Source organism: Phyllobates terribilis, unplaced genomic scaffold (genome assembly GCF_046119375.1).
Source record: "Phyllobates terribilis strain yellow unplaced genomic scaffold, ASM4611937v1 Scaffold_14__1_contigs__length_39327217, whole genome shotgun sequence".
NCBI lineage: Eukaryota > Metazoa > Chordata > Amphibia > Anura > Dendrobatidae > Phyllobates > Phyllobates terribilis.
The window spans coordinates 11397091-11424530 of record NW_027362774.1 but is presented as its reverse complement, the minus strand read 5'-3'; the positions used below and the strand labels follow the sequence as shown (position 1 = coordinate 11424530).

Genomic DNA, 27440 nt, shown 5'->3' with positions numbered 1-27440 from the left:
TAACTATGAAATTTAACAATAAAAAAAAAAATATGGCGTCAAAAATGACACTAAAGACATCAAAGAAGATGCTGCAGGTAAAGCATGGTCAGAATTTCCTAAAGCTTCTGTTTAAAAAAAACAATGTATGCATTCTGACGTCTAAAAAGACGTTGTGAGCACATACTATATTGATGGGTATGTGCCAAATTTATAAGTTCTCCCCTTATCCTTTGGGACTCACCGGTTACGCCAATAGCATTTTTTAACTTGCAGCATTTTTTTAATATTTTTGAACTCTTCTTTTTTATGGGTTTTTATTTTTTCAGAATATTTTTTTTATTTTGGAACTTTTTTTATGTATTTTTTTTTTTTTTGCAGCATTTCTTTATTTTAGAACTTTTCTTTTTTTTTATATATTTTTTTGCTTGGTAGAAGTGAGTATGGATTATTAAGTATTCTTTTGTGTGTTGTATTTCCTTTTGCAGAGCTCGGATGATTACACTGTTCTACAGCCAAATTGGTTCAGAGACGAGAACAGTTGAACTGAACTAATATTGTGGTGCTGAAAATGATGCTTAAATTTGCTGATTGGCTCTAATTTTCAAGATGCAGAGGAGGTTGTAATTACTTATGACACCTTTTATGCAGGCCTATAGAAAAATTGCATCTTTATTATTTCATCCTCATTATTGCATTGTTAGTAGCTCGTCTATTACATCATTTATTTAGTCTATTGAGCCTTCAGTATTCTATCGTAGGGCGACCAATTAAAAAACGCCTACTCAGCTCCGGTGACGTAATGCTAATTACAGTTGCATCACCTACTTTTATAAATGCCCTCTGTGTAAAATGTTCAGTTTTAGGATTTGTTGGTTTAGTTTCTTAGCATATTGTCATTTCTTATATGTTTTATCAAATATGCCTCTTTCTAGCATTAACAAAGCGAATAGTTTTTTTGCTACATATGCGGAGAAGTCACTTTTGCGTCACGAAGGCGACACTTGACTACCATGATAAGGAAAGCCTACAACCTGTATTTTGGTTGCAGAAGAGGAGATCAGGACAAGAGTTGGGCTGTAATAGATGTGCATCACATCTTACCCAGTGGTTGCATGGGAAGAGGCAATCTATGCCTTTTGCAGTCCCAATCATCTGGAGAGAGCCAACCGATCACACTACCATTTGGTATTTCTGCATGGTGTCCTCAATAGGAAAGAAGTTTCTAGAAAGAAGAAATATACTTTACAGTATCCAAACATTACAACTGGAACACGCCCAGTAACACAAAAAGAACTGCAGGTTCCAAAAGCACCAGAAACATTTTCAGTCGAATCAAGTGAGGAGAAAGAGGGCGCTTGATGTCATCTTACTCTCACGACCCAGACTTTCTGTCAGCAAACTCAACTGAACCACACCTTATAACACAAAAGTGACCTAAATGATCCTGTTTAAGATTTGGATCTGCCCAAGAGTAAGGCTGAGCTCTTAGGTTCCCGGCTACAGCAGTGGAATATCCTAGCTAGGGTTGAGCGAGTATGTTCTGTCCGAGTATGCTCGGGCCGAGCTCCGAGTATTTACAGCTGCTCGGTGATATGGTTGAATCGCTCCCCCTGTGCATGATTTGCGACTGTTTGACAGTTTTATTACATGTGAGGAATGTGTAAGAAATAGACATTCCTCACATGTAATAAAACTGTCAAACAGTCGCAAATCATGCACACGGGAGCGATTCAACCATATCACCGAGCAGCTATAAATACTCGAAGCTGGGCCCGAGCATACTCGGCGAAAGGGTTAATAGAACATACTCGCTCAACACTAATCCTAGCGGCTGATGTTCAGATTTATTTGTTCTGCAACCATGATAAAGATCTTATCCAATACTTCTTCATGTAGCACCATCTTGTGACATGCAGCAACAACAGTTTAATGGAAGCTCTGAAGATAAGTCATAATCCAGAGGAATGACGGCTCTTCATCGATTCGTCCAAAAACAAGCCTAAAAGCCGTCTTGCTATGTAATGACAATGCGTTACCTTCAATTGCAGTTGGTTATGCAGTCCACATGAAAGAAACCTATGACAACATGAAACAGTTGTTGAGGTGTCTGAACTATGACCAACATTTGTGGCCCTCTCTGTGGTGACAAAGGTGGTTGCCCTCTAACTTGGTCTTTTGAGAGCATACACAAAGTACTGCTGCTTTCTGCTGTGTGAGTGGGATTGTCATGCAAGAGAATATCACTACAATAAAAGAGATTGGCCTCTCTGACATTCACTTCAGCCAGGGAGTAAAAATGTCCTGCATCCAGCACTTCTTGACCCACATAAGATTTTATTACCACCATTGCAGATCAAGTTGGGCCTAATGAAGAAATTTGTAAAGGCAATGGATAAAGATGTAAAAGCATCAAGTATCTCATTGATACATTTCCAAAGTTGAGTGAAACAAAGATAAAGGAAGGAGTCTTTATTTTACCTCAGATTTGTAAGCTTCTTCAAGATGAGGAGTGCCTCACTTTGTTGCAGGGCAAAGAAAAGGCTGCATGTGTAGCATTCGCATTAGTGGTAACTATTTTTTGGGGAAACTTGAGCAGATAACTATGAAGAGTTGGTGGAAAATCTCCTGAAAACATATAAGGATCTTGGCTGTAGCATGTGCTTAAGGATTAATTTCTTACATTCTCATCTAGACTTTTTTTTTCCACCAAAATGCGGAGCAGTGACTGACGAGCACGGTGAGAGATTTCACTATGATATTGCAGCTATGGAGAAAAGATATCAAGGAAAATGGAATCCATCAATTCTTGCAGATTACTGTTGGACAATTGTAAGAGATGATTCTTTGCAGGAGTACAAGAGACAAGCAAAAAAAGTGGTCACTGAATAAGGAGCAAATGTTGTAGTGCAACTTATGTAACTGTTGATAATTCGCAATAGTGTTTAGACATGTTTTAGTTATTTGAATTGTTGCTAAGTTTCCTCTAAATAAATATCTGAAAATTAGCATAATAAAATATTCTGCATCTTTAGACACTGCTCAAAAAAATAAAGGGAACACAAACAACAGAAAATAACTCCAAGTAAGTCAAACTTCTGTGAAATCAAACTGTCCACTTAGGAAGCAACACTGATTGACAATCAATTTCACATGCTGCTGTGCAAATGGAATAGACAATAGATGGAAATTAATGGCAATTATCAAGACACCCTCAATAAAGGAGTGGTTCTGCAGGTGGGGACCACAGACCACATCTCAGTATCAATGCTTTCTGGCTGATGTTTTGGTCACTTTTGAATGTTGGTTGTGCTTTCACACTCGTGGTAGCATGAGACGGACTCTACAACCCACAGAAGTTGCTCAGGTAGTGCAGTTCATCCAGGATGGCACATCAATGCGAGCTGTGGCAAGAAGATTTGCTGTGTCTGTCAGCGTAGTGTCCAGAGGCTGGAGGCGCTACTAGGAGACTGGTCAGTACACCAGGAGACGTGGAGGGGGCCGTAGGAGGGCAACAACCCAGCAGCAGGACCGCTTCCTCTGCCTTTGTGCAAGGAGGAACAGGAGGAGCACTGCCAGAGCCCTGCAAAATGACCTCCAGCAGGCCACAAATGTGCATGTGTCTGCACAAATGGTTAGAAACCGACTCCATGAGGGTGGTATGAGGGCCCGACGTCCACAGATGGGGGTTGTGCTCACTGCCCAACACTGTGCTGGACGCTTGGCATTTGCCACAGAACACCAGGATTGGCAAAGTCTCCACTGGCGCCCTGTGCTCTTCGCAGATGAAAGCAGGTTCACACTGAGCACATGTGACAGACGTGACAGAGTCTGGAGACGCCGTGGAGAGCGATCTGCTGCTTGCTACATCCTTCAGCATGACCGGTTTGGCAGTGGGTCAGTAATGGTGTGGGGTGGCATTTCTTTGGAGGGCCGCACAGCCCTCCATTTGCTCATCAGAGGTAGCCTGACTGCCATTAGGTACCTATATGAGATCCTCAGACCCCTTGTGAGACCATATGCTGGTTTGGTTGGCCCTGGGTACCTCCTAATGCAGGATAATGCCAGACCTCATGTGGCTGGAGTGTGTCAGCAGTTCCTGCAAGATGAAGGCATTAAAGCTATGGACTGGCCCGCCCGTTCCCCAGACCTGAATCCGGTTGAGCTCATCTGGGACATCATGTCTCGCTCCATCCACCGTCACGTTGCACCACAGACTGTCCAGGAGTTGGCGGATGCTTTAGTCCAGGTCTGGGAGGAGATCCCACAGGAGACCATCCGCAACCTCATCAGGAGCAAGCCCAGGCGTTGTAGGGAGGTCATACAGGCACGTGGAGGCCACACACAATACTCAGCCTCATCAGGAGCATGCCCAGGCATTGTAGGGAGGTCATACAGGCACGTGGAGGCCACACACAATACTCAGCCTCATCAGGAGCATGCCCAGGCGTTGTAGGGAGGTCATACAGGCACGTGGAGGCCACACACAATACTCAGCCTCATCAGGAGCATGCCCAGGCATTGTAGGGAGGTCATACAGGCACGTGGAGGCCACACACAATACTCAGCCTCATCAGGAGCATGCCCAGGCGTTGTAGGGAGGTCATACAGGCACGTGGAGGCCACACACAATACTCAGCCTCATCAGGAGCATGCCCAGGCGTTGTAGGGAGGTCATACAGGCACGTGGAGGCCACACACAATACTCAGCCTCATCAGGAGCATGCCCAGGCGTTGTAGGGAGGTCATACAGGCACGTGGAGGCCACACACAATACTCAGCCTCATCAGGAGCATGCCCAGGCATTGTAGGGAGGTCATACAGGCACGTGGAGGCCACACACAATACTCAGCCTCATCAGGAGCATGCCCAGGCGTTGTAGGGAGGTCATACAGGCACGTGGAGGCCACACACAATACTCAGCCTCATCAGGAGCATGCCCAGGCGTTGTAGGGAGGTCATACAGGCACGTGGAGGCCACACACAATACTCAGCCTCATCAGGAGCATGCCCAGGCGTTGTAGGGAGGTCATACAGGCACGTGGAGGCCACACACAATACTCAGCCTCATCAGGAGCATGCCCAGGCATTGTAGGGAGGTCATACAGGCACGTGGAGGCCACACACAATACTCAGCCTCATCAGGAGCATGCCCAGGCGTTGTAGGGAGGTCATACAGGCACGTGGAGGCCACACACAATACTCAGCCTCATCAGGAGCATGCCCAGGCGTTGTAGGGAGGTCATACAGGCACGTGGAGGCCACACACAATACTGAGCCTCATTGTGACTTGTTTTAAGGACATTACATCACAGTTGGATCAGCCTGTAGTGTGTTTTTCCACTTTAATTTTGGGGGTGACTCCAAATCCAGGCCTCCATTGGTTAATAAATGTGATTTCCATTGATGATTTTTGTGTGATTTTGTTGTCAGCACATTCAACTTTGTACAGAACAAAGGATTCAATGAGAATATTTCATTCATTCATATCTAGGATGGGGTATTTCAGTGTTCACTTTATTTTTTTGAGCAGTGTATTTGCAAAAATAATAATGTTTCAAAGTACTGAAACTTTTATGCATTAATTATATGTAGCAGTAAAAGGAAAACTCCTTTATATCATAAAAACAAGAACCAACTAAAAATTTTCATTGTCAAATTTGAATTCAGGAGGTGAAAATCATTAAGAAATGGCTGATGTCATAACTGAATCTGACAAGTTTTTAAAATAGGTAGAATAGTGTTATCAATGTTAGGTTAACTTATATTTGCATTTGAAGACTAGAGCACAGTCATTTTGAAGCAAAGAAGTGGTTTTAATGTCTAGTGGATTTTTTTTGCTCATTTAGACTGGGCAATAATTTATCGCTTCAAAAGTAAATAAATTATAATCATTGCTACAATTTCTCCCATGAATCTCACTATAGATCTTCTGTATAATTCTCTAGCAAAATACAAGAGTTACGGGTGGCTTTTGAATTGGGTTGTACTGTTGATTCTGTGCACATTTCTCACTATATATTTTGACAGGATAAAATCCACTGTGAAAATCTGTAAGATAATGGGCACGCTGGATATTTGGAAGTCTGCATCATGCTCATGTTTCACAGAAATCTCATCCAATGTTTTGTACATAATTACTGCTAAATCTGTCTTGGAAATTTACAGAAATTCCATCAAGTGTGAACATGGCCTTTAGAATTATTATACATATTGTGAATGAGCGTGTTTTATAGTTTGTTTTGCAGACCTGGAGTTTTCTTATTCAGAATGAGCCCCCAAAACAATGATAGGATGGTTGTTCCACGGATCACCCTTTCTGTAAAGATGTGCTCCTTCACATCTTTTCCACTAATTTTAAAAGTTATTTCTCTTGTCAGTGTCTGTGTGTCTCCAGGATTGACTGTGAATATATTCTATTTTCTTGACTCTACTTCACATCACAAAGTTCCCTGCTCTTTTTTTTAAGGTGTCCAGAATAAATCTGACAGAGACTGGATGATAAAAAGGACAATGACATATGGAAATATTTCTTTTTCCCAATGCTTCATTAGGGCATGCTGATATCTGAAATCTGAATGTTTAGACCCGCACACACACACACACACACATACACACTTTATTTGTTCTATTTTATTATTTTGCAAAATGTATCTTCATGTATCCATAAAATAATTATTTTTAATTGCTATATTTCAGACAATGGAAAGAAAAAATCCAGCAGGTGTGAGCAGATCATGTGAGCAGATACATTAGCAACTGAGATAAAGATGGCTTAAGGTAGAAAGTTAAATTTTATAAATACCATAATAATAATTATACGTTTTGAAAAATGTAGGGAGAAATTTCTCAGATTTTGCATTTTTTTTCAATGTAATAAGTTCATAGTTATATCTGTCTCTTATTGTAATCGCTTTATGTGTTCTGTCATCAAACTATCTTTCTATTGTTTTATCATCTATCTTTATAATAATAGCTTTATTTCTTTAGCGCCAACATATTCCACAGCGCTTTACAATTCACAGGGGACATATACAGACAATAAAGACATATTAAAGACACATAATTCAACAGGAGTAAGAGCCCTGCTCGCAAGCTTACAATCTATGAGGAAATAGGGGAGGTACAAAAAGTAAATGGTAAAACGTTCTTGTCATGTATGCTCCAGCCATCCGTCATGCTCCTGGGTTCGAACCCTTGAGTCTTTAGTTTTGTGGTCGGCTTCTCTGTCCGCCGGACCACAGCAAACACACCTTTTCTCTGGGTGTTTAGGTTCTGTTATTCTGATAGCATTCTGGTAGCATAACACAAGTGTTTTCATTTGCCTGCCCTATCACCTTTTCGGTGCGGCTTTATATTCTGTCCCCATGCTTGCATTTTTTGCTAGTGATAGTTTCTTGTGGATGTTCAGACATTCTGCTATAGTTTAAAGCCAGTCAGTGAAATTCCAGCTAGGGTTTTCCTCCTTGCTGTTTCTGTTCTTTATTCTGTACCTACCTTCTGTTTCTTTTTAAGAAGTAGGCAGCATATTTTCTAACAGTACGTACTTTATACTTTATTTTGTGGTTTATTTTAGTCACTCTGGGATCTGTTCCTTTTTTCAGCACACTTTCCCTTTTGTAGGTAATTGACATTCTGCTCTGTCCTCCGGTTCTGTAGGAGAAACATGATGCTCTCGACGGCCTTTCAGGCAGCACAAGTATGAGTTGCCATCTTCTAGTCTGTGGTTAGGGTGATCTCTGCTCATGCAGGATCCACTAGGGACTGCGGGGTCAGGATCTCTATCTAGTCTGTATAGGAACCAGCAGGATCAGTTGCAGTATTTAGATTTACCTATTATCCCGAGTGTGTAGCTACTCTAGCATAACACCATCAATATAATAAATAGGGTATTCACATAACGCTGCATGAACCAGTCACCAGCCAGTATCTGGATAAGTACAGGTACAAAGTTCTATTAAGTGCATGGAGGGTGTGTAAACAGATGATGCGAAGGTCCAGATATGAAAAAAAAAATTGAAAGGACAAAGCGGGAATAATTAGATAAATGAGGTGAGGCAATAAGCCAGTCTAAAGAAATGCATTTTTAGGCCATGTTTAAAACTGTGGCTATTGGGAATTAAGTGAATTGTCCTGGGTAGTGCATTCCAGAGAATTGACGCAGCATGCAAGAAGTCTTGGAGACGGGAGTGGGAGGTTCGGATTATTGAGGATGTTAGTCTATGTCATTAGCGGAATAGAGGGCACTGGTAGGGTGATAGAGGTGAAGGAGGAGATATAGGGTGGTGCTGAACCATGTAGAGATTTGTGGGTGAGAGTAATACATTTATATTAGACTCTAGCAGATGGGCAACCATTGCAATGGCTGTCACAGGGTGGAGGCATCGGTGTAGCGGTTGTACAGAAATATGATCCTGGCTGCTTTCTCTTTTTCATATCTTTCATGTATCTATCTAATCTCTGTCTGTATCCATCTCTCTTATATAAGTATTTCTTATCTATCTCTATCTACACTGACGAGCAAAAGGATAACAATGTTTTGAACTTTTCACTTTCAGACTCCATATCTCACCATCCACTACTGCTTCGAACGTGAGTCTACCATAATTTTATAGACAATCATCTTGGCTATCTAATACATAAATTTGACTTGCAGCTATTTAGCATATGATTAGTTATGCAGATTCTTGTCATGTCACTGCATTGTTACTGTTTTGCTCCTGGTGGTGAAATAATCTTTTTCTTCCTGTATTCCACAAAATACAACCTGCTTTCACATTCCCTAATAGCTCAGTGTGTTATTGGGTTGATTCCCAAGCAAAAGGTCCCTGGTTCGTGGAGCAGCCACGAAGAAGATTTCCCAAGAAAAGAGACACAGCATCATCCAGCTCATCGACAGCGGTGTCTCGGCCAAGAAAATTACCAAACTGCATGATGTGAGAGCCATGACAGTTGGAAGAATACGAAAGTCCATCCATCCATATATTGTACCCATAAATAAATATTTTTATAAAAAAAGAAATAATAATTTACACATATTTAATATCGCCGCCTCTAGAACAACCTGACCTATAAAACTGTCCCACTAGTTAACATCTACAGTGAACACCGTAAAAAATAAATAAAAAACGAGGAAAAAAACGATGCTCAATCATGATACCGCTGAATAAAAAGTGGAATAAAACGCGATCAAAAAGACTAATTTAAATAAAAAAATGTCATCTTGTCCCGGAAAAAAAGAGACACCATACAGCTCCATCAGCGAAAAAATAAAAAAGTTATAGCTCTCAGAATAAAGCGATGCAAAAATAATTATTTTTTCTATAAAATAGTTTTTATTGTGTAAAATATAAAAAAAATTATATAAATGTGGTATCGCTGTAATCGTACTGACCCGAAGAATAATGCTGCCTTATGAATTTTACCACACGTGGAACGGCATAAAAAAAAACTAAAAAAACAATTCTTGAATTGTTGGTTTTTGTTCATTCTGCCTCCCAAAAATCAGAATAGTAAGTGATCAAAAAATGTCACATGCCCGAAAATGGTATCAATAAAAACGTCAACTCGTCCCATAAAAAACAAGCCCTCACATGACTGTCAGCCGAAATATGGAAAAATTAGAGCTCTCAAAATATGGCAATGCAATTTTACAATAAAAAGCGTTTTTTGGTGTGTGACAGCGACCAAACATAAAAACCTAATATAAATCTGTTATTGCTTTAATTGCATCGACCCAAAGAATAAAGTTGCTTAATAACTTATACCGCATGAGAAGTGTTGATTTGTTCATTCTGCCACTCAAAGATCGCAGTAAGGCTCGGCTCACATTTATCCTGCGCTTATGACTCGCCCCCCTGGGCCGTGGGGCACTCGGAGCCCGGCAACAGGGCAATAATGGGGGTAGTAGTGGCAACCCGGTCTGTGGCTCAGGGTGGTCAGACCAAACATTGTGGCAGTCTATTTGTAGGGTTTTAAATGTCCGACTACGCCACCCGTGGATTGCGGTCAGGGTTAACCGCCGCTGCAGTGCAGACCGCTGGGGCAGATGTAGGTGTGCAGCACTAAGTAGTATAACTCCCCCACGGGAGGAGTGTGGCCCCAGGGCAGTATATAGATGGATGATGGAGGGGATGATTCCGATCGCAATAGCCAGGAGACGGAGGCCTCTTAAACAGTTCAGGGTCTTTATTAGAACATGTGAGACGACCCAAAAACAGTCCCGGCTAGGAGGGTGCCTGGATGTCTGAGAACAAGTGGGAAGCTGTCCCTGGTCAGGGTGAGGGTGAAGGCCTACCGTATTCTCTGCGCTCTTTCTGGCTATTTCCCTCCTGGTGGTGTAACAGCCCACATTCCTGAGCTCGGCTTGTCTTCTCGCCCGTATGGCTTGCAACTTGGGTTCCTTTCTATTCTTGGCCTGGTGCAGCTTTGCTGGTCCCTTTTGCTGTGGCGGAACCTCCGGGCTTCTTAGGCCAAGGGACATACAATCCCCTGCGGACTGGTTATTTGCTGTAGGACTTGGAATCCTAACAGCCTCGGACACCAAAGTCCGGTAGTTCAGTTTCTCGCTCAGCCAGGACAGGCTCCCCTCGCCTTCCATCCCTGGCTCGTGGCTCCTCTCCTGCCACTCGTCCTCCTCAGCCTCAGCTGAACTGGCTCTCCCTTCTCTGGGACACCTCTCACTCCAGAGACAGGTCGTCCAGAACTCTCTAACCCTGCCCCCAGTTCCAGCTTTTATAGGGGCAGCCCCTACTGGCCTGGGACAGGAGGTGCTGCATGCTAATGGTCCCTGACCAGAGAACCTCCCCCTTGCTCTCAGACACAGCTTTATTATACATTTGTGGCATCCAGGCCAGGGTGACACATTCCCCCCTAGTAAAACTTAGTACTCCGGAACTAACAGGAAACACAAATACAGGTTATAAGCAACAACATAACATATGTACAAGTGCATTTTGTCCTTAAGGCCACGGCACTTCTGCGACCGGGTGTCCATTTCACCCAACAAGGCGAAGTCTTTGAACGATGTGGGGACCTGTCCAAAGCAAACCCCAAACGTTGGCCCTGGGCATGGCTGCAAGACGAAACTACCTACTTTGGACCACACGGGGGTCACGCCAGACAGGTTTTTCTTCCGCAGCCGTCTTCACAAGAGGCACCAAGTACAACTATCTACATGGTAGTTCCGGTTATTCACCGTCCATAACCTGTCAGTCCATTGTATCTAGAAAACTGGAAAAACAGTATTAATAACCAGGGTAACAAACATAACACATTAAATATATACATTATCCATTTAGATCTTCCAGCGAGCTGGTACTTGACCCCTAGTGCTCCGGGTTGACCTCCGTAACCCACTGTCTGGTGGTGGTCTACCCTGGCTTTCCCCACTATCATTTAGGGTACTGCTACTAGCTGGGTTCACAGGCAGAGCAGGCAGCTGTCTGTGGGTTCTTTGGCTTACCGCAGGCATGGCAGGCTCACTGTCAGCAGAAGGTTAACTCTCCTGGGCTGCTGGTACAGGCTCTTCTGCCTCTGGAACTGCTTGTTCCTCTCCACTTTCCCGCTCTGGTGTAGGTTGCTGCTGAGTTGGTTGCAGGAAATGCAGGACGGGTACCACTATGGCATCGTTTATCCGATTCCAGGTCCGGGGGAACTGTCTGAGAACGGTGCTGATCATTTCTTCCTTGTCCTCTGCGGGTTCAAGGTCACTTTGATCCTCTTCTGCATTCCGCAGTTGCTCGGGGCACCTTTTTAGGTGGTCTCTGGAGACGGTACTAGTAGTTTCTCCTCCATCCTTGGTGATCACGCACACCTTCGGGTTGTCGTGATCAGACTGCAGTACTGTGTAGGGTTCCCTTTCCCACTGGTCGTCCAGCTTGTATAGCCTTCTCTTTCGCTTCAGGACCTGCTCACCAGGTTCTAGGGGACCAGCAGGGGCGTGATGGTTGAAGAGTCTCTCTTGCCTTTCTCTCACCTGGGCCAGGCTCTTCTCCACACTCTCCTGTACCTTCTTGTACTGCAGTCGCCTTTCCGTATCCCAGTCCGCATCTGGGGAGGTGTCCTCGGGTGTTAGGACTCCCATCTCCAGGTCTATGGGCAGCTTACCTGGTCTGGCTCGCATCAGGTAAGCCGGGGTGCAGTTTGTAGCATTCACCGGGATATGGTTGTATAAGTCTATCAGGTCCGGCAGTTTTTCTGGCCACAGGCTGCGTTCCTCCAGGGGCAACGTCTTCAGGAGATCAATGACTATATTGTTCATTTTCTCACACATCCCGTTGGTTTTTGGGTGGTAAGGCGTTGTCCGAATCTTCTTACAGCCATAGAGGTTGCAGAACTCTTGGAAGATTTCAGCCTCGAACGCTGGACCGTGGTCTGTCAGGACCAGGTCCGGATACCCGTGTGGGTGGCAGAAGTTTTTCTGGATGGCTCTGGCCGCCGTTTGAGCTGTCAAGTCTTTTACAGGGACCACCACTAGAAATCCGGAATAGTGGTCCACGATTGTCAGGGCATAAACGTATCCTGACCGGCTTGGAGCCAATTTGACGTGGTCCAGAGCTACCAGCTCAAGAGGCTGCTTGGTGATGATGGGCCTCAAGGGTGTCTTCTGGCTGGTGCGGTCCTTCCTCCTTAGATTACAAGGGCCACAGTCTCTGCACCACTTCTCTACAGCCCCTCTCATGCCGATCCAGAAGAACCGTCCTCTTAGCGGGAACTCCAGTTTCTTCCAGCCAAAGTGCCCTGCTCTGTCATGGTAAGCCTCCAGGACCATAGCTGCATCTCGCCTTGGGACCACGACTTGCCAGGTCAGCTGTAGTGCCGGCGTCCCTGCCCTCTGCTAGGCAGGGACGCTGTTCCCCTCACCGCTCTGCTCCGTGCCCGGCGTCCCTCTCCCGCTCTGCTGGCAGCGCGCGCTCCTTCCCGGCCACTGTGCTTAGGGCGCGCGCGCGCGCCCTCCCTCCCTCTTAAAGGGGCCGCGCGCGCCGTCCTAAGGAGTCCCCGGCCAATGGCCAGAGGACTTTACCATATATAAGGCACCTCCTCCAAAATGGAGGTGCCCGAGCAATGTTGTTGCACTGTTCACTACTCTGCTTCAGCCCTCAGGTCCCGTTGCCAGTTACCTGCCAGTTACCTGCCAGATTCCTGCCTGATTATCTGCTACCTGCCTGCTAGTCCGAGGTCCGACGGTCTGCCTTGCTACTCCTGTCAGTCTGTCTAAGGACCAGCCTGCCCGCTCACCTGGGAGCGCACACCAGCCACCTGCCTGCTTGCCTGAGGTCCGACGGTCTGCCTTCCTACTCCCGTCAGTCTGTCTATGGACCAGCTTGCCCGCTCACCTGGGAGCGCTCACCTGCTACCTGCCTGCTAGTCTACCTGGAGGCTCCGCCGTCACATGCTGTGACCACCTGCCTGTCCAGTGACTCCTGCTCGCTCACCTGGGAGCGCTCATCTGCTGCCTGTCTGCTAGCCTACCTGGAGGCTCTGCCGTCACGTGCTGTGACCACCCGCCTGTCCAGAGACTTCTGCCCGCTCTCCTGGGAGCGCTCATCTGCCGCCTGTCTGTTGGTCTTCCTGGAGGCTCCGCCGTCACATGCTGTGACCACCCGTTTATCCAGAGACTCTCGCCTGCTCACCTGGGAGCTCAAGTCTACCATCAGCCGCCACAGGTCGTACCAACCCTTTACCCAGAGACTGCCCCGGTCACTTGCCGTGACCACCTGCCCGTTCACCCAGAGACTGCCCCAGTCACTTGCCGTGATCTCCTGCCCGTTCTTCCAGAGACTGTCCCGGTCACTTGCCGTGACCATCTGCCCGTTCACCCAGAGACTGCCCCAGTCACTTGTCGTGATCTCCTGCCCGTTCTTCCAGAGACTGTCCCGGTCACCTGCTGTGACTGCCTGCCTGGTCGCCACCCGCTCCCTTACAAGGACTGCCCCCTTGTATAGAAGCTCAGAAGTTCCGCCTCCCAGACCCGTTACAGTTTGCTCGGGCCATGGAACCCGGTGGCACCCAAGCTCCCTCGCTCTCGGACCTCTGTCATGAACTGTCCCGTCAGAGGTCCCAACAGGAGTCCATCCTGGGTCACCTGCGGAATGTCAATTCTCGCCTGGACACTCTGACTGCTCCACCAGCAACCACCGCCAGTGCCATGACTCGCAACCCGGCAGCTCCGCTGCCCACCAATACCATGGTATCCTACCCCGGACCCCGGCTTTCTGCACCTCCTCGCTTCGGAGGCGACCCCGCCCAGGCTCGGGGCTTCATTAATCAGTGCACCCTGCACTTTGAACTATTGTCCCACCAGTTTAACTCCGACCGGGCCAAAATTGCCTTCATCATGTCCCATCTCACCGGGGAGGCCCTGGCCTGGCTAAATCCTCTATGGGAGAGAGGAGACCCCCTGGTGTCCGACCTGCCTGCCTTCCTCACGGCTTTCCGGAAAGTCTTCGATGAACCCGGACGGAAGACCTCATCCGCATCGTCTCTGCTACGCCTCCGTCAGGGAAGTCTCACCGTGGGCCAATATGCCATACGGTTCCGTACCCTTGCCTCGGAGCTGGCCTGGGATAACGACGCTCTGGTATCCGTCTTCTGGGAGGGTCTGTCCGGCCGTATTAAAGATGAACTTGCCGGTCGGGACGTTCCTACCACTCTCGATGACCTAATAACTCTTGCCACCCGGATTGACCTACGGTTCCAGGAGCGTGCCAAAGAGGTCACCCGTGAGAGGAGGTTTCCACGTCTAGCTCCTACTTTTCAGAAACCCGTCACTCCCTCCGTCTCTCCCCAGGTACACTCTCCTGAGCCTATGCAGGTCGGCCAGACCAAGATGGTCAAAACCCGTCAGGACTTACGCCGTGCCGAGGGGAGCTGCTTCTACTGTGGCAGTAAGGAGCACCGGATCCGTGCCTGCCCAGAGAGGTCGGGAAACGCCTGTGTCTAGGTTCGCTCAGAGAGGTCGACCTAGACAAGAATAAATCCTCTCCATCTCTGCTGCTGTCAGTTTCAATCATCTGCGGGGAGAACCGTTATTTCGAACTAGCCCAACTGGACTCTGGAGCAGCCGGGAATCTTATTTCACAGTCCCTGGTAGAGAAGTACCGCATCCCCACCAAACCTCTGGCTGTACCCTTGTCTGTTGCTGCCGTGGATGGGGGTCTCTTACCACGCCCCATCCAACTCATCACCGAATCCATTACTCTGCAAGTGGGAATGCTGCATTCTGAGAGTATCTCCTTTCATGTTCTGCCTGGACTCTCTCACGCCCTCCTGCTAGGTCTACCTTGGCTCCAGAGACATGCACCCGTGCTTGACTGGCAGACCGGAGAAGTCCTTCGCTGGGGACAGGACTGCCATAAGACCTGTCTGGTTCCCGTCCATCCCGTCCGTCCTTCTCCTACCCCAGCTAATCTACCTGGACTTCCGATTCCTTATTGGTCTTATGCTGATGTCTTTAATAAAAAGGAAGCAGAGACACTACCCCCTCATAGACCATACGACTGCCCTATCGACTTGTTACCCGGTACTACTCCTCCCCGTGGGCGTATTTATCCATTATCCGCTGCTGAGACCCGGTCGATGTCCGAATATATTGAGGAGAATCTGGCCAGGGGATTCATCCGGAAGTCTACCTCCCCGGCGGGAGCAGGCTTCTTCTTCGTAAAAAAGAAGGACGGCTCTCTCCGTCCCTGTATAGACTATAGAGGCCTTAACCAGATCACGGTGAAAAATAAGTACCCCCTTCCGCTCATTCCGGAGTTATTTGATCGTCTGAGAGGGGCTAAAATCTTCACCAAACTGGACCTCCGTGGGGCTTACAACCTGGTTCGTATCCGTCAGGGGGATGAATGGAAGACGGCATTCAACACCCGGGATGGCCACTATGAATATCTGGTAATGCCCTTTGCCCTCTGTAACGCTCCTGCCGTCTTTCAAGAGTTGGTCAATGACATCTTCCGGGACCTTCTCTACTCCTGCGTAGTGGTGTACCTGGACGACATCTTGGTCTTCTCTCCGGATCTCCAGACTCACCGGAGGGATGTTCGTCAGGTCCTGCTCAGGCTCAGGCAGAACCATCTCTACGCTAAATATGAGAAGTGCCTCTTTGAGCAGACCTCGCTTCCGTTTCTGGGCTACATTATCTCTCAGACCGGCCTACAAATGGATCCTGAGAAACTGTCTGCCATCGAGAAATGGCCCCGACCAGAGGGGTTGAAGGCTATTCAACGGTTCCTGGGCTTCGCCAACTATTACCGCCTCTTCATCCCGCACTTCTCTTCCCGGACTGCCCCAATTTCCGCGCTCACCCGTAAGGGTACTAATCCCAAAGAGTGGCCGCCCGAAGCAGAGGAGGCCTTTCTTTCCCTAAAACAGGCCTTCTCTTCCGCCCCGGTGCTGCATCGCCCGGACGGCAACAAGCAGTTCTTCCTGGAAGTTGACGCCTCCTCCTCTGGAGCCGGAGCGGTACTTACTCAAAAATCATCTTCCGGGAGAATGGTAACTTGTGGCTTCTTCTCCAAACTCTTCTCCTCTTCTGAGCGCAACTATTCCATAGGAGACCGAGAGTTATTGGCCATCAAGCTGGCGTTGGAGGAGTGGCGTTACCTACTCGAGGGGGCTCTTCATCCGGTAATAATTTACACTGACCACAAGAACTTGGCTTACCTCCAGCATGCCCAGAGACTTAACCCGCGCCAAGCCCGGTGGTCCTTGTTTTTTGCTCGCTTTGATTTTGTTCTTCATTTTCGCCCGGCTGACAAAAACGTCAAAGCAGACGCCTTGTCCCGATCCTTTCTGGTGTCCGATCTCGAGGAAGAACCTAAACATATCATCGATCCCGCCAGAGTAATGCAGGTGGCTCCCGTGAGTCTAAATCGTCTCCCTCCCGGTAAGACGTTTGTTTCAGTACCTGATCGGGAGAAGATCCTACACTGGGGCCATTCGTCTAAACTAGCTGGCCACGCCGGTCAGAAAAAGACCCTCCAGCTTATTGCCCGGCACTATTGGTGGCCTACCCTGCACAAGGACATAATAGACTTTGTTTCTGCCTGTGTGTCCTGCGCCCGCAACAAAGTCCCGAGACATCTGCCAGACGGACGCCTCCTTCCGCTTCCTGTACCTGCTGCCCCCTGGCAGCATATAGCAATGGACTTTATAACAGATCTTCCCGTCTCTGCCGGTTGTACGGTCATTTGGGTGGTCGCTGACCGCTTTTCCAAGATGGCTCACTTTATTCCCCTGCCAGGCCTTCCGTCTGCACCCGAGCTGGCTAAAGACTTTATCCGCCACATCTTCCGTCTTCATGGCCTGCCCCTCCACATCGTGTCGGATCGTGGGGTACAGTTCACCTCACGTTTCTGGAGAGCCACTTGTAAACTACTAGACGTCACCCTGGACTTCTCTTCCGCTTACCACCCACAGTCCAATGGTCAAGTGGAGCGGATCAATCAGAACCTGACCAGTTACCTCCGGCACTTCGTTAATGCCCACCATTCTGACTGGGTGGATCTCCTACCATGGGCCGAGTTCTCTTATAATAATCACGAGAGCGAATCCTCCTCCAAATCCCCGTTTTTTGTAGTCTTTGGTCAGCATCCTCGGATTCCTTTTCCTGTCTCCACCTCTGTGGACAACCCGGCTGCGGAATCTCTCGTTAGCAAATTTTCCTCCATATGGGAGAGTACCCGGTCCGCACTCCTTCTGTCATCCGAGCGTATGAAAAGACACGCTGACAAAAAACGCCTGGATCCTCCACAATTTCGTCCAGGAGATAAAGTCTGGCTCTCATCTAAATATGTTCGACTCAAGATACCTTCTTACAAGTTAGGGCCTCGGTTCATCGGTCCTCTGGAGGTCATCAGTCAGATCAACCCGGTGGCCTATAAATTGAAACTCCCGGCCAACTTACGGATCCCTAACTCCTTCCATGTATCTCTCCTCAAACCTGTGGTACTTAACTCTTTTTCCAAGTCTACAGGTACGCCTCCTGCTCCGGTTTCTGCTGAGGACGAGTTTGAGGTAGAGAACATTCTTGCCACCAAAAGGGTAAGAGGAAAGACCTTTTTTCTAGTAGATTGGAAGGGGTTTGGTCCTGAGGAGAGAACGTGGGAGCCCCGGGAGAACATCCATGCCCCTCTCATCCTAGCTAAATTTCTTTCTGGCCTAAAAAAGGGGGGGCCTAAAGGGGGGGGTACTGTAGTGCCGGCGTCCCTGCCCTCTGCTAGGCAGGGACGCTGTTCCCCTCACCGCTCTGCTCCGTGCCCGGCGTCCCTCTCCCGCTCTGCTGGCAGCGCGCGCTCCTTCCCGGCCACTGTGCTTAGGGCGCGCGCGCGCGCCCTCCCTCCCTCTTAAAGGGGCCGCGCGCGCCGTCCTAAGGAGTCCCCGGCCAATGGCCAGAGGACTTTACCATATATAAGGCACCTCCTCCAAAATGGAGGTGCCCGAGCAATGTTGTTGCACTGTTCACTACTCTGCTTCAGCCCTCAGGTCCCGTTGCCAGTTACCTGCCAGTTACCTGCCAGATTCCTGCCTGATTATCTGCTACCTGCCTGCTAGTCCGAGGTCCGACGGTCTGCCTTGCTACTCCTGTCAGTCTGTCTAAGGACCAGCCTGCCCGCTCACCTGGGAGCGCACACCAGCCACCTGCCTGCTTGCCTGAGGTCCGACGGTCTGCCTTCCTACTCCCGTCAGTTTGTCTATGGACCAGCTTGCCCGCTCACCTGGGAGCGCTCACCTGCTACCTGCCTGCTAGTCTACCTGGAGGCTCCGCCGTCACATGCTGTGACCACCTGCCTGTCCAGTGACTCCTGCTCGCTCACCTGGGAGCGCTCATCTGCTGCCTGTCTGCTAGCCTACCTGGAGGCTCTGCCGTCACGTGCTGTGACCACCCGCCTGTCCAGAGACTTCTGCCCGCTCTCCTGGGAGCGCTCATCTGCCGCCTGTCTGTTGGTCTTCCTGGAGGCTCCGCCGTCACATGCTGTGACCACCCGTTTATCCAGAGACTCTCGCCTGCTCACCTGGGAGCTCAAGTCTACCATCAGCCGCCACAGGTCGTACCAACCCTTTACCCAGAGACTGCCCCGCTCACTTGCCGTGACCACCTGCCCGTTCACCCAGAGACTGCCCCAGTCACTTGCCGTGATCTCCTGCCCGTTCTTCCAGAGACTGTCCCGGTCACTTGCCGTGACCATCTGCCCGTTCACCCAGAGACTGCCCCAGTCACTTGTCGTGATTTCCTGCCCGTTCTTCCAGAGACTGTCCCGGTCACCTGCTGTGACTGCCTGCCTGGTCGCCACCCGCTCCCTTACAAGGACTGCCCCCTTGTATAGAAGCTCAGAGGTTCCGCCTCCCAGACCCGTTACATCAGCTCGTGCGTCCGGTGGTTGACGAGTCTTCTGCACAGCTTACCTTCATAGAGGAACAGCCTGCTCTTCTCTTTCCATAGCTGCTTGGCTTCCTCTGGAGCATCCGGATCTAGACTGGCGTCTTCCCGGGTCAGCAGGTCTTTCAACATGCGGATCGCAGGGTCACTATCTTGGGTCTCGGCCCAGCTGTGGTGAGGTAGGGGATTGATCATGATGGTTGTTAAGTCTTCCTCCTTTACGCGGTGGGAGTATTGAGTGGCTCCATACCGGTGAAACGCAGGGAGTTCTACCTCCTCCAGCTCTTCTGGGTCTTTGCCTCCGTCAGGTAAGTGAGGCATTCTTGATAGGGCGTCAGCGTTGGCATTGGTTCTGCCTGCCCGGTACTTGATCGTGAAGTCATAATTCGAGAATCGCGCCATCCACCGCTGCTCTAGGGCACCTAGTCTTGCATTGTCCAGGTGTGTCAACGGGTTGTTGTCCGTGTACACTGTGAACTTTGCGGAGGCCAGGTAATGCTTAAACCGTTTTGTGACGGCCCACACCACTGCCAAGAATTCTAGCTTGAAGGAGCTGTAATTCTCCGGGTTTCTTTCAGTGGGCCTCAGCTTCGGGCTGGCATATGCGATCACCCTTTCTCTGCCCTGTTGGTTTTGTGACAGTACGACTCCCAGCCCCACATTACTGGCGTCTGTGTGGAGGATAAAAGGCTGGCCATAATCGGGGTAGGCCAGGATCTCATCCCCCGTGAGGGCCATCTTCAACTGGCAGAAGGACTCCTCTTCCGGCTTGTCCCACTTGAAGGGTGGCTTTTGGCTTCTGGACTTAGACTGTCCTATCAGGAGGTCCTGCATAGGGACTGCCATCTTAGTGAACCTGGGGATGAACCTTCGGTAGTAGCCTACTAACCCGAGGAATTGCCTCACTTCTTTGATGTTAGAGGGGCTTGGCCAGCTCTTGATGGCTGTCACTTTGTCGGGGTCGGGGGCTACTCCCTCTGCACTCACCACATGTCCCAGATACTGGACCTTCGGTTTCAACAGGTGACACTTTGATGGTTTCACCTTCAGGCCATAGCCTGCCAGGGCTTCGAACACCTCTGCCAGGTGTTTTAGATGGTCCTCGTAGGTCTTCGAATAGACGATCACGTCGTCCTGGTAAAGTAGGACCGTCTCAAAGTTTCGGTACCCTAGACAGCATTCCATCAGCCTCTGGAAGGTCCCTGGTGCGTTGCAGAGCCCGAAGGGCATACAGTTGAACTCGCTCAGTCCCATCGGGGTGGTGAACCTGCCAGTACCCGCTAGCAAGGTCCAAAGTAGAGAAGAAGTTAGCTGATTTTAGGGCGGCCAAGGACTCCTCTATCCTAGGTAACAGATACGCGTCTTTATGGGTGATACAGTTGATTTGTCCATAGTCCACGCACATTCTCATGGTACCGTCTTTCTTTTTCACCATAGCCAAGGTGGCTGCCCAGGGGCTACAGCTATCTCTAATGACCCCAGCTTCTTTCATTTCTCTTAGCATGCCCTTTGCGTTCTGATAATGTGCAGGGGCTACAGGTCTGTGCCTCTCTTTTATTGGTGGGTGGCTCCCCGTGGGGATGTGGTGTTCCACTCCCTTTACTCGGCCGAAGTCTAGCGGGTGTTTACTAAAAATTCTCTCGTACTCCTGAACCACCTGGTAGACTCCTTGTTTTTGGTGCAGGAGAGTGGAGTCAGCACCCACGTGGAGTTTCTGGCACCAGTCCTCCTTTTGTTTCTGGGAGCCATTACCCTCCACCTGTGGAGATGGGGGCAACGGTTCCACAGCCCTGATAGCTTTGTGTTCAGCAGCAAACAGTTTGGCAAGTGTAGCGTACCTGGGTAAGTGTACCTCCCTCTCCCCAATGTTGAGAATGCGAACGGGCACCCTCCCATGACGGACATCAACCACCCCCCGGGCTGTCAAAATGGTGGGCCTGCTGTCTGAGTACACGGGTTCTACCATAGCTTGGTAGTCTCTGCCTCTCAACCCGATTGCAGTCCGACACCAGATCATCATTTCACTTTTGGGAGGCATGGAAATGGGGAATGGGTCACTCATTCTTACGCTACCGATCTCACCACCAGACAGTTCTACCTGCTGCCGTCTCATCATAGCCTTTATCTCTTTGTTGAGGACTCTCTGTTGGCTGGAGCTAGCATTCATCGCCACCTGCTGCAAAATCATAATTACTTCTGAAAGACAATTTTCAATCACGTTAGTACCCACAGTTATTTTAGGGTGACTCTCACGGCGATCAATGTCCACAATGACCACTCCCTGTGCCGGCAGTTCAACCTTACCAATCTTGATGGTCATCTCTCTGAAACCCACTTGCGGCACAGGTTGGCCATTGCTGGCGATGATGCTTAAGTCATCGTCTGGATAACGGGTTATATGCGCGTCATTCCAGTACCGCTTGAAAAGTACGTAGGGGATGGTAGTCACTTGAGACCCGGTGTCCAGCAGTGCACTCATAGGGATACCGTCCAGCACTACGGGTAAGACCGGGCGTCCCCCCACGTACTTATCACGCCAATTAGACGGGCCTGGTGACCTTATGCCTGGGAGTTGGCCCTCTGCCCCAGGTCGGGCCCATTTAAAGTACAGTACCTTGCTATGTGTCCTGGCTGACTGCAACGGCGGCAAATCGGCTGTCCATCTTCAGTGTAGCGGTCGGCGGGCCTCCCTCTGAACGGCGGGATCCTGCTCTGTCGACGCCACGGGACATCCTCCGGACTGGAAGCCAGCTTGGTGGGTCCTGACGGGTCCACCTGTAACGACTGTATGGTCCTGGTCAATGTAGCAACACGTCTGGTTAGTTCCTGGACCTGATGGTGCAGGTCTGCAGGCGGGGATGGGCTTGAGACCTGCGCATCATCCCCCACAAGGTCTGCAGGGTAGGGCGCTGCCCCCTGGTGGTAAGTAATGGCAGGGCGCCGGGAAGCTACAGCGCCACTTGGTGGGGGTTCTCGGAGCACCCGGATGGCTCTATCCTTGAACTGCGCAAAAGTCAAATCGGGGTTCTGCAGGGCCATGAGGCGCAGCTGGGTCCTGTGGGCGCTGGACAGCAGACCTTCTATGAACTGGTCAGTAGAGATGAGCGTTGTTCGACTCGAACTGTTCGCCAATCTCAAATTCGAGCTGTTTTGGGCGGTGTTCGAGCCGTTCGGCGAACACGAACGATTTGAGAAAAATTCGGCTGTTCGAGGTTATGTTCGATAACTGTTCGTGCACCAAAATCATAACTGGATTTTTTCTCAGTAATGATGAAAATTAATGTTAATACGCAGTTTGAGTGTACAGCGGGGTGGGGGGAGGGGCAGGGGATGGATCTCTGCAGGAATAATGAAGATCTCCATTTTTTTTTCTCTTTCCCGCATTTACAGTGGGGAGGTGCAATCTGACAGCCTATCAGCAGCGCACACACGGAGCGAAGTGCTTTTTTTCACACAAGCAAGGGCATGTGTCATTGGCAGTGTATGTCACATGTCCTTGCCCTATAAGACCAAGCCATTTTCCCCGTCGCCACCATTTTCTCACTGCTGCAGCTGCGTGTTAGACGGCACCGCTGTTGCTGTGTGCGCTATACCTTGTTAATTTCAAGCCAATTTTCGCACAAATCTACAGATAGCTTGGGAGTAGGGAATAGTTGTGATTGCAGTCCTTTTAAGGACTAGGTTACAGCATTTCCTACGACTTTTATCAGGCAGGTCTGTGCTCTTAAATAGATAGATTGTGGGAGTAAAGACTAATTGTAATTGCAGTCCTTTTCAGGACTAGGTTACATCAGTTCCTATCAGTTTTTGCCAGGCAGGTCTGTGCCAGTGCTGTGCAAGTTTTTTTCACAGCATTTGGCTGAATCTAGCAAAGCTAATCCTTTTTGGCCTATTGCAGAGTGTGTTAGTCAGTGGAGTAGCCTATCTGTGTTGCAAGATATACCACCTGTGTATAGAATACCAATTTTTTTACTGCACCTAGTGAAGTAAAATCTTTTGGGCATAGCATCATTCTATTAGTCCATCTATACTGACCTCCATCAGGTTGCAAATTGAATATAATTTTTTTCTGCATCTAGCTCTGAAAAAATATTTGGGCTTCTAGCAGTGTGTGGGACTTGTTCTATTAGTCCATCTATACTGACCTCCATCTGGTTGCAAACTGAAAATAATTTTTTTCTGTATCTAGCTCTGAAAAAATATTTGGCCTTCTAGCAGTGTGTGGGACTTGTTCTATTAGTCCATCTATACTGACCTCCATCACGCTGCAAATTCAAAATAATTTTTTGTCTGCATCTAGCTCTGAAAAAATATTTGGCCTTCTAGCAGTGTGTGGGACTTTCTCTATTAGTCCATCTATACTGACCTCCATCAGGTTTCAAATTAAAAATAATTTTTATCTGCATCTACCTCTGAAAAAATATTTGGGCTTCTAACTGTGTGTGGGACTTTCTCTATTAGTCAATCTATACTGACCTCCATCAGGTTGCAAATTAAAAATAATTTTTATCTGCATCTACCTCTGAAAAAATATTTGGGCTTCTAGCAGTGTGTGGGACTTTCTCTATTAGTCCATCTATACTGACCTCCATCAGGTTGCAAACTGAATATATTTTTTTTCTGCATCTACCTCTGAAAAAATATTGGGCTTCTAGCTGTGTGTGGGACTTGTTCTATTAATCCATCTATACAGACCTCCATCAGGTTGCAAACTGAATATAATTTTTTTCTGCATCTACCTCTGAAAAAATATTTGGGCTTCTAGGTGTGTGTGGGACTTGTTCTATTAGTCCATCTATACTGACCTCCATCAGGTTGCAAACTGAATATAATTTTTTTCTGCATCTAGCTCTGAAAAAATATTTGGCCTTCTAGCAGTGTGTGGGACTTTCTCTATTAGTCCATCTATACTGACCTCCATCAGGCTGCAAATTAAAAATAATTTTTATCTGCATCTACCTCTGAAAAAATATTTGGCCTTCTAGCTGTGTGTGGGACTTGTTCTATTAGTCCATCTATACTGACCTCCATCAGGTTGCAAACTGAATATAATTTTTTTCTGCATCTAGCTCTGAAAAAATATTTCGCCTTCTAGCAGTGTGTGGGACTTTCTCTATTAGTCCATCTATACTGACGTCCATCAGGTTGCAAATTAAAAATAATTTATATCTGCATCTAGCTCTGAAAAAATATTTGGCCTTCTAGCAGTGTGTGGGACTTTCTCTATTAGTACATCTATACTGACCTCCATCAGGTTGCAAATTCAAAATAATTTTTTGTCTGCATCTAGCTCTGAAAAAATATTTGGCCTTCTAGCAGTGTGTGGGACTTTCTCTATTAGTCCATCTATACTGACCTCCATCAGGTTGCAAACTGAATATATTTTTTTTCTGCATCTACCTCTGAAAAAATATTTGGGCTTCTAGCTGTGTGTAGGACTTGTTCTATTAGTCCATCTATACTGACCTCCATCAGGTTGCAAACTGAATACAATTTTTTCCTGCATCTACCTCTGAAAAAATATTTGGGCTTCTAGCTGTGTGTGGGACTTGTTCTATTAGTCCATCTATACTGACCTCCATCAGGTTGCAAATTGAATATAATTTTTTTCTGCATCTAACCCAGCCAATAGTTTTGGCCTAATACCACAGTTTGGCCACTCAGCTCTGCTCGGTTCCCATCCATTGTTTTTTTGTGCAAACAACTCCAGAGTTGTGAATTAGTTAACCACCAAAATGAGTGGAAAAAGGCCTGCTGCTGGTGGAAAGGGGAATAGGCGTGTTGGGAAGGGGAAAAAAGGTTGTGTCCGTGGGGTAGGTGTTAAAGCAACAGTAACATCTGCAGAAGAAAGACCATCTTCCAGCCAAACTAAAATGTCTACTTCTTTTAGCGGACAATGTGATAAGATCCCTTTCTTACGGCCACGCCAATCGCTACAAATTCCAGATGAGGCACAAAAACAGCAGGTGCTTCAACGGATATCAAGTGCTCCTTTAAGTGGGCTCTCCTCCACATCAACTTCAACATCACAAATACTCCAGTCCTCAAAGGTGTCACCCCAATCGCACTTGCTTCCTCACAGCTCCCAAATCTCCAGCTGCCCGTCTGAGTATGAGGTAGAACAGATGGTTGAGTCTGCAGAGCTGTTTACTCATACTATAGCCTGGGAATCAGAGGTCGACTCCAGCGCTTCTGTGAATCCAGACGAGGAAATGATCTGCACTGATGCCCAGAATCTTTATGAGTCGGATCCAGGACCAGACGCAGAAGGTTCTGACCATAATGTAGACCCTCGTTCCCAAACTGTAACTCCTGTTGGTGGAGACAATGAGGAAGACGATGATGAGACTCAAATACCTGATTGGAGCGACAACTTTAGTTTTTTGTCAGGGCAGGAACAGGTTGGCTCTGAGGACGACGGGTGTGATAACGCACAGGGTGATGATGATAAGGTTGGAGATCCCACTTACTGTCAACCCACAGTCAGCCAAGAGATGAGGTCAGCAGAGGAGGTGGAGGAAGATGCTAGTGACGACGAGGTCAGGTTGCGCCTTCCTGGACAGAGATGTAGTACTGGAAGCACGTCAACAACTGCATCCTCAAACACAACTCTGCCTCTCACCACAAGTCGTGGTGGCTCTTCAGGTCGCATGGGTGCTAAGCCTTGCATAGCCTGGGCATTTTTTCAGATCGATAAAGATGACCCAACTCGTGTTATCTGTAACATTTGTCAGCAAAAGCTAAGTAGAGGCCAAAAAATACATAGTTTGAGTACTTCATGCATGAACCGGCACATGGACATGAAGCATAAGTTGCAGTGGGAAGCTCAGTGTGCTACAATGCGGCCTAGCCGGCCGGGCCAACCACCGTCTGCCATATCTTGTGCATCCGCGGCCTCTTCATCCTCTGTGACTGGGGGGACAGCAGTCACACCTGTTTTGGGGCGCAGACCTGCCACCTCTTTACCCGCAACAGCCAGCGTGATTGGCAGGTCATCATTTTCTTTGGAGGTGGTAACACCAGCTGGTGTTGAGCGCTGTCCGACATCGATAGCACCACCTTTGGATCAAGGCAACCTAACATGTCCGCCTGCATCTTCCTCACAGACCGGCAGTTTGCCGGGGACACCCTTATCAACCCCGTCTAAGCACAATAGCCAGCCCTCGGTCCCTCAGATGTGGACAAGTAAAAGACCATTTCCTCCTAGCCATGAGAAAGCTAAGAGGTTGAATTTCACCATCTGCAAGCTCTTGGCTACAGAAATTCTGCCTTTCCGCCTGGTGGACACAGAGGATTTTCGAGACCTTATGTCCGTCGCAGTGCCCCAGTACCAGATGCCCAGTCGGCACTACTTCTCAAAGAAAGGTGTGCCTGCGCTCCACCAGCATGTCGCACACAACATCACCGCTTCTTTGAGAAACTCTGTGTGTGACAGGGTGCATTTCACCACAGACACTTGGACGAGTAGGCATGGACAGGGGCGTTACATGTCGCTGACTGGGCACTGGGTAACTATGGTGACAGCAGGACAAGGGGCTGCTGTCCAAGTCTTGCCGTCCCCACGAGTTGTGAGTCAATCCTCTTTATGTCAAAGTTCCTCCACTGCTTCTGCCTCCTCAACCTCCTCTCGGTCTTCCACCTGCACCCAAAGCCTGTGTGGTCATGCCACAAGCTTTCTAACTGCGCAGAAGGGATCCTGCACACCTCCTTACTATGCTGGCAGTAGGGCTCAACGTCATCAGGCGGTTTTTACTTTGAAATGTCTGGGAAATGTGAGTCACACAGCTGAGGAGTTGTGGTCAGCTCTGGAGAACCAATTTCATGAATGGTTGTCTCCACTGGACCTGAAACCAGGGAAGGCCGTGTGCGACAATGCTGCAAACCTGGGTGCGGCCCTTCGCCGGGGCAATGTCACACACGTGCCTTGTATGGCTCACGTGTTGAACCTGGTTGTCCAGCAATTTTTAGCCCACTATCTCAGACTAGATGGCCTTCTGCAGAGGGCACGGTCGCTGTGTGCTCACTTCCGCCGTTCGCATCCCGCAGCTCAGCGACTTACATCTCTACAGAAGTCGTTGGG

General features: G+C 48.4%; 1 long non-coding RNA gene across 3 annotated transcripts in view; it reads left to right on the top strand.

Annotated features, from left to right (window-relative positions):
• Positions 1-27440, top strand: part of LOC141175744 (uncharacterized) — a 158381-nt gene that overhangs the window by 14377 nt on the left and 116564 nt on the right. Inside the window, exons 3-5 of one of the 3 annotated variants that reach the window (XR_012253053.1) lie at positions 6679-6759; positions 8538-8571; positions 8769-9713. This is a non-coding gene — a long non-coding RNA (uncharacterized lncRNA). Of the gene's footprint in view, positions 1-6678; positions 6760-8537; positions 9714-27440 lie in introns of those variants that run through there. The other 2 variants (XR_012253052.1, XR_012253054.1) reach the window with 2 other exon arrangements.